The sequence below is a fragment of the Anolis carolinensis genome, unplaced genomic scaffold, assembly GCF_035594765.1.
Source record: "Anolis carolinensis isolate JA03-04 unplaced genomic scaffold, rAnoCar3.1.pri scaffold_11, whole genome shotgun sequence".
Classification (NCBI taxonomy): Eukaryota; Metazoa; Chordata; class Lepidosauria; order Squamata; family Dactyloidae; genus Anolis; species Anolis carolinensis.
In genome coordinates this window covers 16,340,208-16,356,766 of record NW_026943822.1, presented here as the reverse complement: position 1 = coordinate 16,356,766, position 16,559 = coordinate 16,340,208, and the positions used below count along the sequence as shown (strand labels likewise).

The 16,559-nt window shown below is 38.4% G+C and overlaps 1 protein-coding gene across 2 annotated transcripts in view; it reads left to right on the top strand.

Annotated features, from left to right (window-relative positions):
• sema6d (semaphorin 6D) overlaps positions 1-16,559 on the top strand; it is a 580,684-nt gene that overhangs the window by 275,647 nt on the left and 288,478 nt on the right. For both annotated transcript variants that reach the window (XM_062963603.1, XM_062963605.1), the window contains one exon: positions 7,317-7,366. The gene's annotated coding sequence lies outside the window, so the exon portion shown is untranslated. The remainder of the gene's footprint in view (positions 1-7,316; positions 7,367-16,559) is intronic.

Here is a 16,559-nt window from a genome sequence, read left to right as displayed (position 1 = left end):
GAAAGCTAAGCTCCACACATAGACCCCCCTCTATCGTCACCACTTTCACAGTACACAAACAACCAAATGCATACTAAACATAAAGACAACCATACAACACACATTCAATACCACCACTACCTCAACAATTTCTCACCAACAACACCAGACAACGCCACAGCAACGCGTGGCCGGGCACAGCTAGTGTAATAATAAATAGACTCTGGCAGAAAACAGTGCAGGTGGTTCCGGTGGTAATGGGTACACTGGGTGCCATGCCAAAAGATCTCAGCCGGCATTTGGAAACAACAGACATTGACAAAATTACAATCTGCCAACTGCAAAAGGCCACCCTACTGGGATCTGCGTGCATCATCCGAAAATACATCACACAGTCCTAGACACTTGGGAAGTGTTCGACTTGTGATTTTGTGATACAAAATCCAGCATGTCTATCTTGTTTGCTGTGTCATACAATAAAATAATAATAATAATAAGATCAGAGTGAAATAATAAATGTATTAATAATAACAATAATAAAAATAGAGTAAAATAAATATAATAGTAGCAACAATAATAGAGAAAAAATAATAAACGTAATAATTCCAATAATAATAGAGAAAAATAATAAATGTTCCATATATTCTCGAGTATAAGCTGACCCAAATATAAGCCAACCAGGACCCTCACCCGAGTATAAGCCGACGGGGGCTTTTTCAGTCTTAAAAAAAGGCCTGAAAAACTAGGCTTATACTCGAGTATATACAGTAATTCCTTTTATTGGACAGAAGATTGCTCTTTGGTTCAGTGGAGCCATTATGGTTGAAGTCTGGACAAAATTTATTATTTCTAGAGTCTACCAGGGCTTTAATTGTGCTTCCTTTTTGACCTGGGTAATGGTTGGACTCAGAATATTATTAGTACTATCTTGTGTGGTTTATCGCAAATGCTTAAAGCTTCCTACGGATAATTTCCAATAAACAAACCTTCTGTTGCTCTTTGTATCCATGTTTTTTAAAAAAGGACACCCTCCAAAAGCCTCCAGAATATTAAACATATGATACGTTTTGGTACAATATTTTGTGGAACAGCCCCCTAAGTGCCCTAAACAATTCCTTGAGCAAATGTGCACTGCTGCCTTTAAAAACCAAGGGCATGTTTAAAGGAATTCATGAGCTAACGGGTTCGTTTTCAGCAAGTCAAAGATGCTGTTTAGATACTAATTATCGCCCAATTAAAAGGCTAAGGCCACAGATGTCCTCCATTAATGGAGACAGGGAAATATAGAGTTATTAAACTTTCAAATTAATAGCTGACACTACGCAAAGACTAAGAGACAAAGTTTTCAAAAACAGAAAACAAGTGAAGAGGGAGAAACATTATGAGCTAGTGGGAGGGGAGAAGAAATGGTTCCCAAGTGGCTGGAGGGTTCAATTCACAAGCTAGACTTGTGTGTGTGTTGTGTATGGAATGGAATTGAATGGGCAGAGGGAAAATAATCCAAGAGAGCTCTATATCTGGTATATATTCTCTTGTGTTCTGGTGTCACTTCCAGAGCAAAGCAGGCTTCTGGATCTTGTATGCCATTGAATGGGTGGTTGATGGATTGGTAATTCGGGATTCGGACAACGTGGCCAGTCCAGCGGAGTTGATGGCATAGGAGCATCGTTTCAATGCTGGTGGTCTTTGCTTCCTCAAACACGCTGACATTTTGTCCGCCTGTCTTCCCAAGAGATTTGCAGGATTTTTCTGAGGCAACGCTGATGGAAACTCTCCAGAAGTTGAGTGTGATGTCTGTAGACCGTCCACGTTGGGAGGGTTGGGAGGATAATGGCTTTATAAACAAGCCCCTTGGTCTCTCTACGGATATCCCGATCATCAAACACTCTCTGCTTCATTCAATCACCGTCTACCAAAGCAGCTACTCTACTCCCAACTCAAGAATGGAAAACAATATTTGTGGGCAGGAAAAGAGCTTTAAAGATGGGCTTCAACATTAGTTTCTTACATATAGTTACCATTGTTTTCTATTGGCAAGCAGATGGCAACTGGTTGATGGCATATGTTCTATATCTCAAAAACTAGTATGGTGGTATGGGAAATAAAGTATTGAGGAATTGGTGGTAGTTAAGGTAAAGGGTAAAGGTTTTCTCCTGACATTAAGTCGAGTTGTGTCCGACTGCACACAGAAGTGGATTATATGGCAGCGTGGAGTCAAGATAATCCAGTTCAAAGCAGATAATATAAGATTATAAATGGGTTATATAGCTGTGTGGAAGGGCCTTGAATCTACACTGCCATATAATCCAGTTCAAATGTGATAATCTGTATTTATAGGTTATGATAATGATATTTATTTATTTATTTATTTACAGTATTTATATTTTGCCCTTCTCGCCCCGAAGGGGACTCAGGGTGGATTACAATGAACACATATATGGCAAACATTCAATGCCAACAGACAAACAACATTCAGTTTTAGACAGATAGATCTATATCTAGCTCTGTGTTATTTATGTAAGCATTATATGTTTGCCTGTTACTATGTTGGAAGCTGGCCTGAGTCCCCAGGGGGAGATAGATAGGGCAGGGTACAAATGAAGCTCTTGATGATGATGAGGATGATGATTATTATAAAGTTATGGTTGCTTTTCCACTTATAGAGTTAGTTTACTGTTTTTCTTTGAAATACAGTAAATATTCAAAAACATTTAACCCACTGATGCCTCAATTAATGTAATTTTATTGGTATCTATTGGTAGCCCGGGCTGTGGCGCAGGCTGTTGAGCAACCAGCTGCAACAAATCACTCTGACCAAGAGGTCATGAGTTCGAGGCCAGCTCGGAGCCCTGTGTTTGTCTTTGTCTTTGTTCTATGTTAAGGCATTGAATGTTTGCCTTATATGTGTAATGTGATCCGCCACGAGTCCTCTTCGGGGTGAGAAGGGCGGAATATAAATACTGTAAATAAATAAATAAATATCTAATTTTATTTTTGAAATTTACCAGTAGTTGCTGCATTTCCCACCCTCGGCTTATACTCGAGTCAATAAGTTTTCCTAGTTTTTTTGTGGTAAAATTAGGTTCCTCGGCTTATATTCGGGTCGGCTTATACCCGAGTATATATGGTAAGTCTTATATGCCATTTGGTATTATCTAACTTCTATCATGAGGGCTCTTCCAAGCACAGTATGTATTTGGCAGTGACCTTCATGTACATAGCTGAGCATGCTTCCGAATGAGTGTGGATAGGATAGATTGCCTTTCTTATACCTGGGAGGGCTCAATGACAATAGGCGTTTTTGTATTTCTTAACACTTGGATCTTTGGGATTGATCTTTCCTGCAGAGACTCAACTGTATAGGAGCCTTGGTGGTCCAATTCTGACAGATCTATTTTGTCGGGGGGTGAGCTTGCCCTCTTTCATCCACCTGTTCTGGGGTCCATGCCAATCTTGCATATCAGATAGCTTAAAGAGTACAGCTGTAGATTCAAATCTCTCCATCCGCCTCCATCCTACAATGCTCTCTTTTGTCCTCTCCATTATCAGAGTACTGACAAGAGAGGTGGGGAAGTAAAAAAAAATAGGGATGCAAAAGAATTTTAGTGGCTTCAAGTTTCTATCCATCTATATATATAAAAGAGTGATGGCATCACGGCGACCCACAAAACAACAAAACTACAGGCCCCCGCAACCTCGAAATTTGACAACACAACCCATCATCCACGGCTCTAGGTTGATACAACAAAAAGAAAAGAAAAATAAAGTCCTAATTACAGAGAGAGGAATAATTGCTTTTATCCAATTGCTGCCAGTTAAAAGGCTAAGCTCCTCCAACTTGGTCTCCTAGCAACCCAATAAAAAAATAATAAAAAACACTAAAAATTAATACAATAAAATACTATAATAACAGAAAATAACTAAAAATAATACAAGAAAATAATAAAATATAATAAATAAAAATACAACGTACAATAAAATTAATAAAAAATTGCAAATAACGTCAAATAAAAATTACACAACAATTTTTAACCCATACCACCACCACTTTGCCACAGCAATGCGTGGCCAGGCACAGCTAGTATTATATATTTTAATACCTGTTGAGACTTATTGCAGTAATCGACGCATTTATGAAGCTTGCAGCGTGTCCTTTTCATAAATGGATGATTATGAGAGCATTATTTAAGAGCTGAATGACTAGAAATTGAATGCAAACCATTGAAAAATATTTATTTATTTATTTATTTATTTATTTACAACATTTCTACCCTGCCCTTCCCACCCGAGGGGACTCAGGGCGGCTTACAACAACCGGCAAAATTCAATGCCAAACAGATCAATAAAACAGCAACACATTTAAAACCATTAACAACTATTCATAAAATACAACACATAAAATACATAAAATACATTAGTCAGCTAAAACATATAGTTACTTAAATATGCACAAATGATTTAATCCACAGGGGAATCTTCATAGTATTCCTGCATTAGAAGGTGCACAGATAAAGGCACGTGTTATAGAAAATGCATTTGGAATGTATTGAGATGTACCGTATATACAGTAGAGTGCTAAATTCATAAATACAGTAATTAGAACATAACATTACTGCGCATCGAACTACTTTTTCTGTCAAATTTGTTGTATAACATGACGTTTTGGTGCTTAATTTGTAAAATCATGGTTTTACTCTATGTATGGGTAAGTGTGAACGTTTTGTATGTTTCACATGTTTTGATATGGTCAAAATTGACTAAACAATAGAGTTGTTGTTGTTGAAAAAATAATGCACTGGTTCCCAATCCTTTGGGCCTCCAGATGCTTTGGACTTCAAATCCCAGAAAACCCAGCCAGCTTATCAGCTATTAGGACCTGTTGTAGCTGAAGTCCAAAACACCAAACACAGGCACAAAGGTTGGGAACCTCTGTTCCAATGTATTGATTCAGCCCCAACTCTTTCTGTTGTTTGACTGCAGCACTCATCATCCTTAACCATTGATAATGTTGGCTTGAGAGGAGTTGAAATAGATCAACACCCAGAAAGCCACAGATTTCAAACCCTCTGTAAACAAATGTGTGTTGATTAGTGTCATATTTAGACTAAATTGTTGTATATGTTGAAATAAAACGTGTTTATGTGAAGGGTTTTGGGTTCGGAGAGAGAGCCTTGAAATTAAAGAAAACTAATCAGCTTGCAAATTCTCTAAGTACTTTTTTTTAAAAGGTTGAAAGTCTTCATTCTCCCTGAACTATTTAAAATCAAACGTTTCTATATCTAGTCCCAAAAAAGTTTTTAAAAGGATATGTACTTATTTCTATATCTGGTCTTAAGCATTTGATTGCACCAAGATAGCTGATCCATCTGCAGGCTTTGTTACGAGAATGTGTCGAAATCCAGGCATGAATAAGATGTGCAAGGGAAGTGTTTTCTCAACAGCTGGAGTTGAAGATTTGTAGTGACACAAAAGTTCCTGAGCGAAACTTACCCAAAGCACGGCTTAATTTCTTCTGACATAGACTTTCCAAGTTTGGTTACCCGAAATGCTGCTGTTTTCATGGTTGCTTTCTTTATTATCAGTACTGGAGTTGAACTCATTTCGAAGAGGGAGATGTCATAATTTAAAATGCCATCGGATTTGGGGGGGAAAAATGATGACTATCTCTTTATTTTTTAAAAATAATGATGGCACCCACGAAGAGAAAGATATTTCCATGCTTGATCTGACTTGCATCAGCCAAACTGGAATGATATGAATTTACCCGATTGGATTTCTGACAGTAGTCAAGCAATGGGCTCCTTAAGAAGGAGATTAATTTTAAAGTGTGTTTTTGGTTCAAATATGTGGTTATAATTCAGTGTTCGCAGTCTTTTAGAATGCACTAGCTGTGCCCGGTCACCATATTTACCACAATATGGGAAATAAAGTATTGAGGAATTGGTGGTAGTTAAGGTAAAGGGTAAAGGTTTTCCCCTGACATTAAGTCCATTATAAATGGGTTATATAGCTATGTGGAAGGGCCTTGAGTCTACACTGCCATATAATCCAGTTAAAATCAGATAATCTGTATTTTATAGGCAGTGTGGAAGAGGCCTAAGTGAGGCCTAACTCTGCCTGTCCCCTGGGCTGAGTGGGTTGCTAGGAGACCAAGTGGGCGGAGCTTAGCCTTCTAACTGGCAGCAATTGGATAAAAACAATTATTCCTCTCCCTCTAATTAGGACTTTATTTTTCTTTTCTTTTTGTTGTATGAACGTAGAGGCATGGATGAGGGGTTGTGCTGCCAAGTTTAGTGTTTCTGGGATGTGTAGTTTTGTTGTTTTGTCCTCGGCTGAAATTTCATTACTCTTTATATAGGTGGAAAATGCACACTGGCATTAAGAAAAATAACACCCACTGTTTTGGAACCTATGTTACTGAAAAATGTATATTAGGGGAAAGCGTTATAAAAAGTTTATTTTGGGAGAGAGTGGATAAATATTTATAACAAGACAGTAGAGTCTCACTTATCCAAGCTAAACGGGCCGGCAGAAGCTTGGATAAGCGAATATGTTGGATAATAAGGAGGGATTAAGGAAAAGCCTATTAAACATCAAATTAGGTTGTGATTGGGATTTCTGGGGGTTGAAGGCCAAAACATCTGGGGACCCACATCTGGGGACCCACATCTGGGGACTTCACAGATGTTTTGGGACCTTCCAGCATTCAGTTTTTGTTTGAAATGCGTAAAAATAAAATTTGGAGTGTATTTACAACCCATAAAGCAGTGGTTCCCAATCTTTGGTCCTCCAAGTATTGTGCACTTCAACTCCCAGAAATCCCAGTCATCTGATCAACTGTTAGGAATTATGGGAGCTGGAGTCCAAAACACCTGGAGGACCAAATGTTGGTTACCACTGGATAAATTTATTATTTATTTATTTATTTACAGCATTTATATTCCGCCCTTCTCACCCCGAAGGGGACTCAGGGCGGATAGCATTACACTTATAGGCAAACATTCAATGCCTTTTAACATAGAACAAAGACAAGACAAACACAGGCTCCGAGCGGGCCTCGAACTCATGACCTCCTGTCAGAGTGATTCATTGCAGCTAATTGCAGCTGGCTTGCTCTCCCGCCTGCGCCACAGCCTGGGCCTTCTCACACTTCTCCTACTTCTTTGGGAAAATGTAATGGGTCAAAGACAAGAACAAAACAGATAATTTAATCCTCACCCTTGGGCGATTTGAACTCTTTCCAGGGTATTGTTTTTAATGAGTTGGATTTTGTGGATTGCTAAAAAAAATTCTCTTTTTTTCCTCCCTCTCTCTTTCTCTCCCCTTCCATTTCACAGTGTCCATATTTTTATCCAGTCATCTGAAGAACTGAATTTATCTGCGAAAGGTAAGTGAGAGCCGTCACCGGAAACATTAAGGCAACCCACTGCGGCCAGTATTCTTAGCATTTTTCCATTTGACAGCATCAACTTAATAAAAGATGTTTCCACCATGATTATTTGCTAACATTATATGAGTGAGATTTAAGAGAGTTTCAACTACAACTGACAAGTTACCTATGAAGTTGCAAAATGTTCAGGTAGAAATGAATAGGACTTCATTTTAGCTCAGTATCCTCTGGAGCAAGGAAAGCATACTTTTATTCAGCCTAAGGCCAAATTTGGTTTTTAAGTGCTTAGGGGCAAAAGGAGGGGAATTTAAAATGCAAGATTGTTTTCTCTGAAGGTTCTTGTTGCCAGTTTGTCAGAAAACCCAACCACACATATTGTTTGGAATCTTGCAATGCTACAGTCTTCATGTTGACTTTTTTTGCAACATAGACAAGCATAACAATATTGTCGTTGAGTAGAACCAGCTACAAATCCCACGATTGCATAATTAGCTATTGAAACGGCATCAGTGCAAATAACTATGTAGTGTCGATACATCCGGAAGCAGGCAGGAACATTTCTTGATCTCTCTTTGTAAAGAGAGGCAATAGTAGTTGCATTGTTGACCAACCCGTCAATATTACTTAAGGAAATCGATGTCCGAAGTGTGATTCCAAATCCATTCAGACCAATTACTTTTGCATTAAAAGAAGTCTCCAAAAGTAACTACCGTATATACTCGAGTATAAGCCGACCCGAATATAAGCCGAGGCACCTAATTTTACCACAAAAAACTGGGATAACTTATTGACTCAAGTATAAGCCGAGGGTGGGAAATGCAGCAGCTATGGGGAAATTTCAAAATAAAAATAGATACCAATAAAATTTCATTAATCGAGGCATCAGTAGGTTAAATGTTTTTGAATATTTACTGTATTTCAAAGAAAAACAATAAACTAGCTCTATAAGTGGAAAAGTAGGGGCAACAAAAACAATATGGTATCAATAATAATCTAATAATAATAATAATAATAATAATAATAATAATAATAATAATAACAACAACAACAACAACTTCATTTGGATCCCACCGTATCTCCCCATGAGGAATCAGGCTGGCTTCCAACATATTAACAGGCAAACATTCAAAGCCTACATAAACAATGCAGAGCTAGATATAAATCTATAATTATATATACTAATTTCACATATGCATTTACCCCTGAAACATTTGCAAATCCCCCCTTTCTCTATGTGTGTGTGAGCATTTCCTCTACAATATTTGCAAGCCACAGATATATATATGTCTATATATATATATATATGTCTAGACATGTCTATATATATTTGTGTGTTCATTTCCCCCCTGTAATATTTGCAAGCCCTATATAGAGGTAGGTAAGAATATATTCATATCTATCCAGACATCTCTCTTTATATAGATATTTGCAAAGACTTGCAAACATATGAGGGTAAATTCATATATAAAAATAATGTATATGTATGGCTACAGATACACAGGTACATGGATCTATATGTATAAAGGATTTGCAAAGACCTGCAAACATATGAGAGGAAAATTCATATATAAAATTAATGTATATAGATAGATACATATATAAAGGTACATAGAGATTGCAAAAGGAGCCTCCGGTGGCTCAGTGTGTTAAAGCGCTGAGCTGCTGAACTTGGTTCAAACCCCGGGAGCGGCGGGAGCGGCGGGTGCGGCCGCTGTTAGCTCCAGCTCCTGCCAACCTAGCAGTTCGAAAACATGCCAGTGTGAGTAGATCAATAGGTACTGCTCTGGCAGGAAGGTAACGGCGCTCCATGCAGTCATGCCAGTGGCCACATGACCTTGGAGGTGTCTATGGACAATGCCGGCTCTTCGGCTTAGAAATGGAGATGAGCATCAACCCCCAGGGTCAGACATGACTGGACTTAACGTCAGGGGAAACCTTTACCTTTAGAGATTGCAAAAGCTTGCAAGGGGTTAATGCCTATAGGAGAGTTTAACAAATATTTCAGGGGAAAATGCTTTCACAAAATTAATGAATATATATTTTTCTTCTTCCTGACTTGCAAAGGTGTTTTTCTCTTTTCAAAACATTCCAAAGCGGGAGGCTTTGGAAAAGTAAACACACTGATAAGGGAGGGGAAGAGAGAAATAGATCACATATTGCAAGCAATAGCCTGCAGGCTTCATTGCCGGCCTTGACTTTGACCCGATTATAAGCCGGGGGAGGCTTTTTCAACTCATAAATAAGGGCTGAAAAACTCGGCTTATTATTATTAATTATTATTATTATTATTTACAGTATTTATATTCCGCCCTTCTCACCCTGAAGGGGACTCAGGGCGGATCACATTATACACACACAGGGCAAACATTCAATGCCCATAAAAACATCAAACAGAGACCGAGACAGACAGACGCAGAGGCAATTTAACCTTCTCCTGAGGGGATGTTCGATTCTGGCCACGGGGGGAGCAGCTGCTTCATTATCCACTCTGACGGCACTTCCTCATTCCAGGTCGTAAATTAGTTAAACTTGCCTCTCCACTTTTTTTATAAGTGGTACCTTATTTCCTACTTGATAGATGCAACTATCTTTCGGGTTGCTAGGTCAGCAACGAGCAGGGGCTATTTTTTATTTTTAATTGACGGGTGCTCACCCTGCCACAGGCTGGCCTCGAACTCATGACCTCATGGTCAGAGTGATTTATTGCAGCTGCTCAACAGCCTGTGCCACAGCCCAGCATATCTTCGAGTATATACGGTATTTGCTTCTGCATTTAGAAGAGCCTTAGAAGAAAACATACGCAGATGCCTAAACTCTTTCCAGATCCGTTACTGGAGATTTTAATAACACGCTTGCCAAACAGGTGGCACTCATTATGGATGACCCCTTAAGTTGAGTGACAACGGAGGCAAAGTGGCCGTCTTTTATCCCCATAATCTTCAAAAATGAGATCCAGACATTTCCAGCATGGCTCTGATTGATGCCGTTTGAAAGCCGAACAACGTGGTTAATTAGGCCGTCCTCGCTAGGGCACCGATTAAAGTGCACTCAACGCCATAATTAAAATATTACCTTACAATGAGACATGAATACACGTCTCTTCCTCTCCCCGTTCTTAAAAAGTGAGCCTCAAGGAAGGCCTTTCCCAAAGGTGCTCTGCTTTGGGTAACAGACCCGTACAAAGGATGTAGCCATACGATCCAGCTTCAGAGACTTAGCAGTTTGTGCTTTCAGTAACTCAAGACCAACGACAAAAGCTTCCTTTCTCTTGCAAAGGACCTGAGCATGAAACTGGTCACAACCTGCTTTATTTCCTTGGACCTTTCAGTCCCAAAGACACAAACAAGTCAGTCATTTTCCCGACTTTCCTTTCACGGTCTCTTATGTTTCCGGCCTTTCACATAAAATGTGTATGCATTTCCATTTTTCTTTATTCAATATTGTGTGTTGGTGGGGTTCTCAGACTTAGAATGAGACAACATATTATGAGTCTTTTCTGTTTGCCATTGGCTGAACTTCTGTACTTTACTTATTTCTGTAGGTTGACAACATTGGCAAACTATGTGTGTAAAACTTCTCTTCTCTTGGGAAAGTAGCCTGTGTTATCATTAGATGCTTAATAGAAACAGTCAAGTCTCAGAAATAAATATAATTATGCAGTGGTGAACACATGCAACTTGAAGACAGATCTAAAAATGAAGTTATTTTATACCATAGTACAATAATATAACCAGCAAAGTATAAAGATACAGTAGAGTCTCCCTTATCCAACATAAATGAACCGGCAGAACATTGGATAATAAGGAGAGATTAAGGAGAAGCCTATTAAACATCAAATTAGGTTATAATTTTACAAATTAAGCACCAAAACATCATGTTATACAACAAATTTGACAGAAAAAGTAGTTCAATACACAGTAATGCTATGTAGTAATTACTGTATTTACAAATTTAGCACCAAAATATCACGATATATTGAAAACATTGACTACAAAAATGGCTTGGATAATCCAAAAACTTGGATAAGCAAAGCTTGGATAAGTGAGACTCTACTGTAACTGTGTTTTATGACTTTGCAATGTTCAGGTCTTCTAAATGTTATAATCAGAAGAGAAAAAATAGATGGAGCATATTTTAGACTATGACAATTTCAGGAGGAAAGAGGACACAGTAATATTTTTTTGGTATACTAGGGGATGTATCACTGTATTATGGAAAGGTTAGGTTTTAAGTTACTTCAGTGTCTCATCTTTGGACATTTTTATATGGGAGATGCAGGAAATGGCTCATATTATAATGTAAGTTTTAGCTACTATCTGAATATTTTAATATAATAATAATAATAATTTTACTTCTTACCTGCATCTTTTCTTGATGGGTTAAATCATCGCTAAAAGTGTCAAAAATGAAAAAATTCTAGTTTGTCAATTTTCCTAAATAGCAATGTAGAGGCCAGAAAAAAAAGGAAAATGTGTTATGTACAGTAGTCTCACTTATCCAACATAAATGGGCCAGAAGAATGTTGGATAAGCAAATATGTTGGATAATAAGAAGAGATTAAGGAGAAACCTATTAAACATCAAATTAGGTTATGATTTTACAAATTAAGCACCAAAACATCATGTTATACAACAAATTAGACAGAAAAAGTAGTAATGTTATGTTGCAATTACCGTATTTACAAATTTAGCATCAAAATATCATGATGTATTGAAAACATTGACTACAAAAATGCGTTGGATAATCCAGAACATTGGATAAGCGAGTGTTGGATAAGTGAGACTCTACTGTATAACCTAATATGGGCTTCCACTGGATTAGATTGTGTGTTGAAGGGGTTCTCGGACTTAGTATGAGACAACATATTATGAGTCTTTTCTTGTTGCCATTGGCTGAACTTTTGTAACATCATGGTAAATATCTAACAAATAACTAGAGTTGTCATGGTGGTAGTGCTTCCCATCTATCTCTTTGCACACATTTCTATTTTACAGCCTGAAAAACCTGAGATAATTCAAGTATGCTGGTTCCTAAAACTTTTCCAGAGGCAGACAAAAATAATCTTGAGCTTTCTTATTTTCCTCTATATTTTTTCAGTTATATTTGCAAGCATTAAGCTAATGCTGTATCCCGGTGATTTATGGCAAAAGAATTTATTTCCTGTAGAAGCGCCATATGGGTAGCATACATTTTAATGTTAGGCTTAAAAAAAAAGTAATTACAGTAATTCAAATTATTCCCATATTCAATGTGTATTTTGGAAATAAGAAGCTCTTTCTTCTTTAAACAATGTAATAATAAAAAATGTGAAAATTGGAATGACTGCTGGCACTGCAATATTGCGAGTAGCTTGGGACTATTTGGGTAAAAAAAAACAATCCACCTTTCAGTTCCTCAGTAGTGTGTTTATCTTGCAAAGCCATGTAGCAGCGAAGCTTTGTGGATTAATGCCTTTGAATCAAGAAAGTTGCTTCCGATTAGAAATTCTTTTCGCGGCTGCCATTTTCTTTCCTTTATTTCCCATAATACAGTAACAAACATGATTAGCTCCAATATATCACGCTTGCCTTAACCCGCTTGTAATTTGGAAAATCAGCTGTACATATCCTATGGTCCATCTTAGGCGGAAGATTGACAAGTAATTACAGTACAGGCGGTCTCATCTCTGGTAATTACCGTTGTCACCATCGATCCAATTAACCAGGATAACTAACTCAATGCAACCAGAGTCATCAGAGCTATGTTGCCGAATCCAGATTGCTTTGTAATGGGTTCTGAGATTTTCCAGTTTCCCAAAATAATTAAAAAACGTAATAGATGATTCGAAGAGAAATCACATTTTTATTTGCTGCTAAAGGGATCCATGTCACATTACTGTCTCCAGTTAAATTACTTCCTCATCTCCTTGCATCTTTCAGGCAAAGCCTGGTCTCACTCTCTAATTTTCATTGTGTAAGCCACATGGGTCAAACGTAAGGTCCGTGGCCCGCCACGTCATTTTATTGAGTTAATGTTTTAATCTATGTTTGGTTTTAATCTTTGTTGGATCGGGCTTGTCCCCATGTAAGCCGTCCTGAGTCCCTTTGGGGAGATGGAGGCGGGATATATTTATTTATTTGTTTATTTGTTTGTTTGTTTATGTACTATTTACAGTATTTATATTCCGCCCTTCTCACCTCGAAGGGGACTCAGGGTGGACCACCATGCACATATACATGGATAACATTAAATGCTATTATTATTATTATTATTATTATTATTATTATTACTATTATTATTATATTATGACACAGCAAACTAGATAGATATGCTGGATTTCGTTTCACAAAATCACAAGTCGAACACTTCCCTAGTGTCTAGGATTGTGTGATGTATTTTCGGATAATGCGCCCAGATCCCAGTAGGGTGGCCTTTTGCAGTTTGCAGATCGTAATCTTGTCAATGTCTATTGTTTCCAAATGCCGGCTGAGATCTTTTGGGACGGCACCCAGTGTGCTGATCACCACCGGGACCACCTGCACTGGTTTCTGCCAGTCTTTGAAGTTCAATCTGGAGGTCCTGATACCGGCTGAGTTTTTCTTGTTGTTTTTCGTCAATGCGACTGTCACCTGGGATGGTGACATCAATGATCCAAACCTTTTTCTTTTCCACAAGTGTGATGTCTGGTGTGTTGTGTTCCAGAACTTTGTCAGTCTGGATTCAGAAGCGCCACAGTATCTTTGCGTGCTCATTTTCCAATACTTTTGCAGGTTTGTGATCCTACCAGTTCTTTGCTGCTGGCAGGTGGTACTTGAGGCATAAGTTCCAATGAATCATTTGGGCCACGTAGTTGTGCCTCTGTTTGTAGTCTGTCTGTGCAATTTTCTTACAGAAGCTGAGGATATGATCAATGGTTTCGTCGGTTTCCTTGCACCGTCTGCATTTTGGGTGGTCCCTGTGGTGAAGGGCACACTGGGTGCCGTGCCAAAAGATCTCAGCCGGCATTTGGAAACAATAGACATTGACAAAATTACGATCTGCCAACTGCAAAAGGCCACTCTGCTGGGATCTGCACGCATCATCCGAAAATACATCACACAGTCCTAGACACTTGGGAAGTGTTCAACTTGTGATTTTGTGAAACGAAATCCAGCATATCTATCTTGTTTGCTGTGTCATAAAATAATAATAATAACAACAACAACAACAACTTTATTTATATCCCGCCCCATCTCCCCGAGGAGAATCAGGGCATCATACATGGGGCCAAGTCCAACACATGCCATAAAATACATCAATATAAAATACACAGTATAAAATACCATAATATAAAATACATAACATAACAATGCAGTGAATTTCCTCCTTTCGGTCACAGTGCACTCCACTTCTTTTTTAATCTGGTCTAATCCGCTGTCCAGCAGTCATCCATGTTTACTCCAAGCAATTGAGTGAAGAAGCTGGTCTAGTTGACAGGCCTTTCCATTTGCCTTCCCCTTTCCATCTACTCATTGATTTTCTGCTGTATTTTTAGCTACGTTGATTTGAAATAGAGTGCTCTGTAATAACATCTAGAGGGAACGGTGAAGACCACTGTGTACACAGTACTGGAAGCTTTGCGAACGGGAGATATTTATATATCAATCCGGAAAGCACCAGCCTCATGTTTTGGGCAGAATGTTTTGATGAAAATTCTCACCATAGCTAACTCTTCTTGGCAATGATCAGTTTGCAATATACATAAGAGGCAAAGATCATTTCTGCATGCTATCCAGGGGTTCAGAGGTGTCGCTCATCTAATTCCGAAACCCATCCTTTTTGTCACCAAATGGAAACTTGCTTTGTTTCAGAGCTTCGAAAGTTTGGCAGGCAGGTCATTGTGAACTTAGTCTACTTGCATGATTTTTTTAAACACAGGATACTGAGAAGGAGGCAGACTAAAGCCTTAATACCATGAATATAGTGATAAAATAATTATTGTTTTAAGCATAAGCATTAGTATTATCTGAACATTTTCACTCTTGAGCATCAAAAGCTAGAGTGTGAGTCCAAAGGGTCCATAGAATATTGCACATTACCCCTTTGTTATATATCACACTGTGTGTTTATGAAGAGACTAGTATCTGTGTAAAATAATCCCCGAAGTCTCTCCTGAACATTGATAGAGCTATAAATCAGGGAGTCCGTGGCAGCTAAATCTTGTAACTAAAAGACCACGTCCCTCCCTTTAGAGTTCCTTCAATATTATAACCAGTGCAGAGTAGATAAAACCCTGGAGTAACTCCGCTCTCTTACTGACCTCATTGGAAGTGAAATTTATTGCACCAAATCCCCCTTATAAAATAGCTCCAATCATTTTGAGACTTTACAAGAGAAAAATACTGCAGGTAGCTTATACTGACTGTTGTTGCTGTTCTGTGCCTTCAAACTTAGGTGGTAATAATAATAATAATAATAATAATAATAATAATAATAATAATAATAATAATAATAATAACAACAACAACAATAACTTCAAAAGGTCACCCTACTGGGATCTGCGCACATCATCCGAAAATACATCACACAGTCCTAGACACTTGTGATACGAAATCCACTATATTTATCTGGCCGGGGGGTCACCGCTGAGAAGATCCCCGAAGATAAATCCATACCTACCTGTATAAATTAGATGGTCCCAGCATAGCCTCTTGCAATTTCAAAAAAATAATTTTGTGTGCAACTCTTTGGGTGATGATGTCACAAAATGCCTACCTGTCAATATCCTGGCATGATTCCCAGAGACTGTGGCCACTACTGAGAAGGCTAACATATGGACCATGTTGAAGGTATAATAGTGAGAAAATGTCTCTTCCCGGAGAACAAGCTCATGGCACATTGGAGGAGCAAGTCTGCTCCACTTGGCCAGTTTATCCCTGAATACATCTGCTAGCTATGGAACAAGCTGTTCAAAAAGCTGCCACTTTTTGACAGCAAATAATCAAACGCTCAGTGAGGTGCATGTTTTTCTGCCCATTTCAGGGTCATTGTAACCATGAGCACAATGTTAAGACACATCCGGAGATGGTAAAATCCCAATATTATATCCGAGCAGAGAAGATTGCTGTTGGCTGATGTAGTTGTACTGCTAACATGTATATCTGCTTGACTGCTTACCATTGGTTCTATGGTAAGGGTTTGTAGTTCAGTCATCACTGTCTCCAGTTCATAG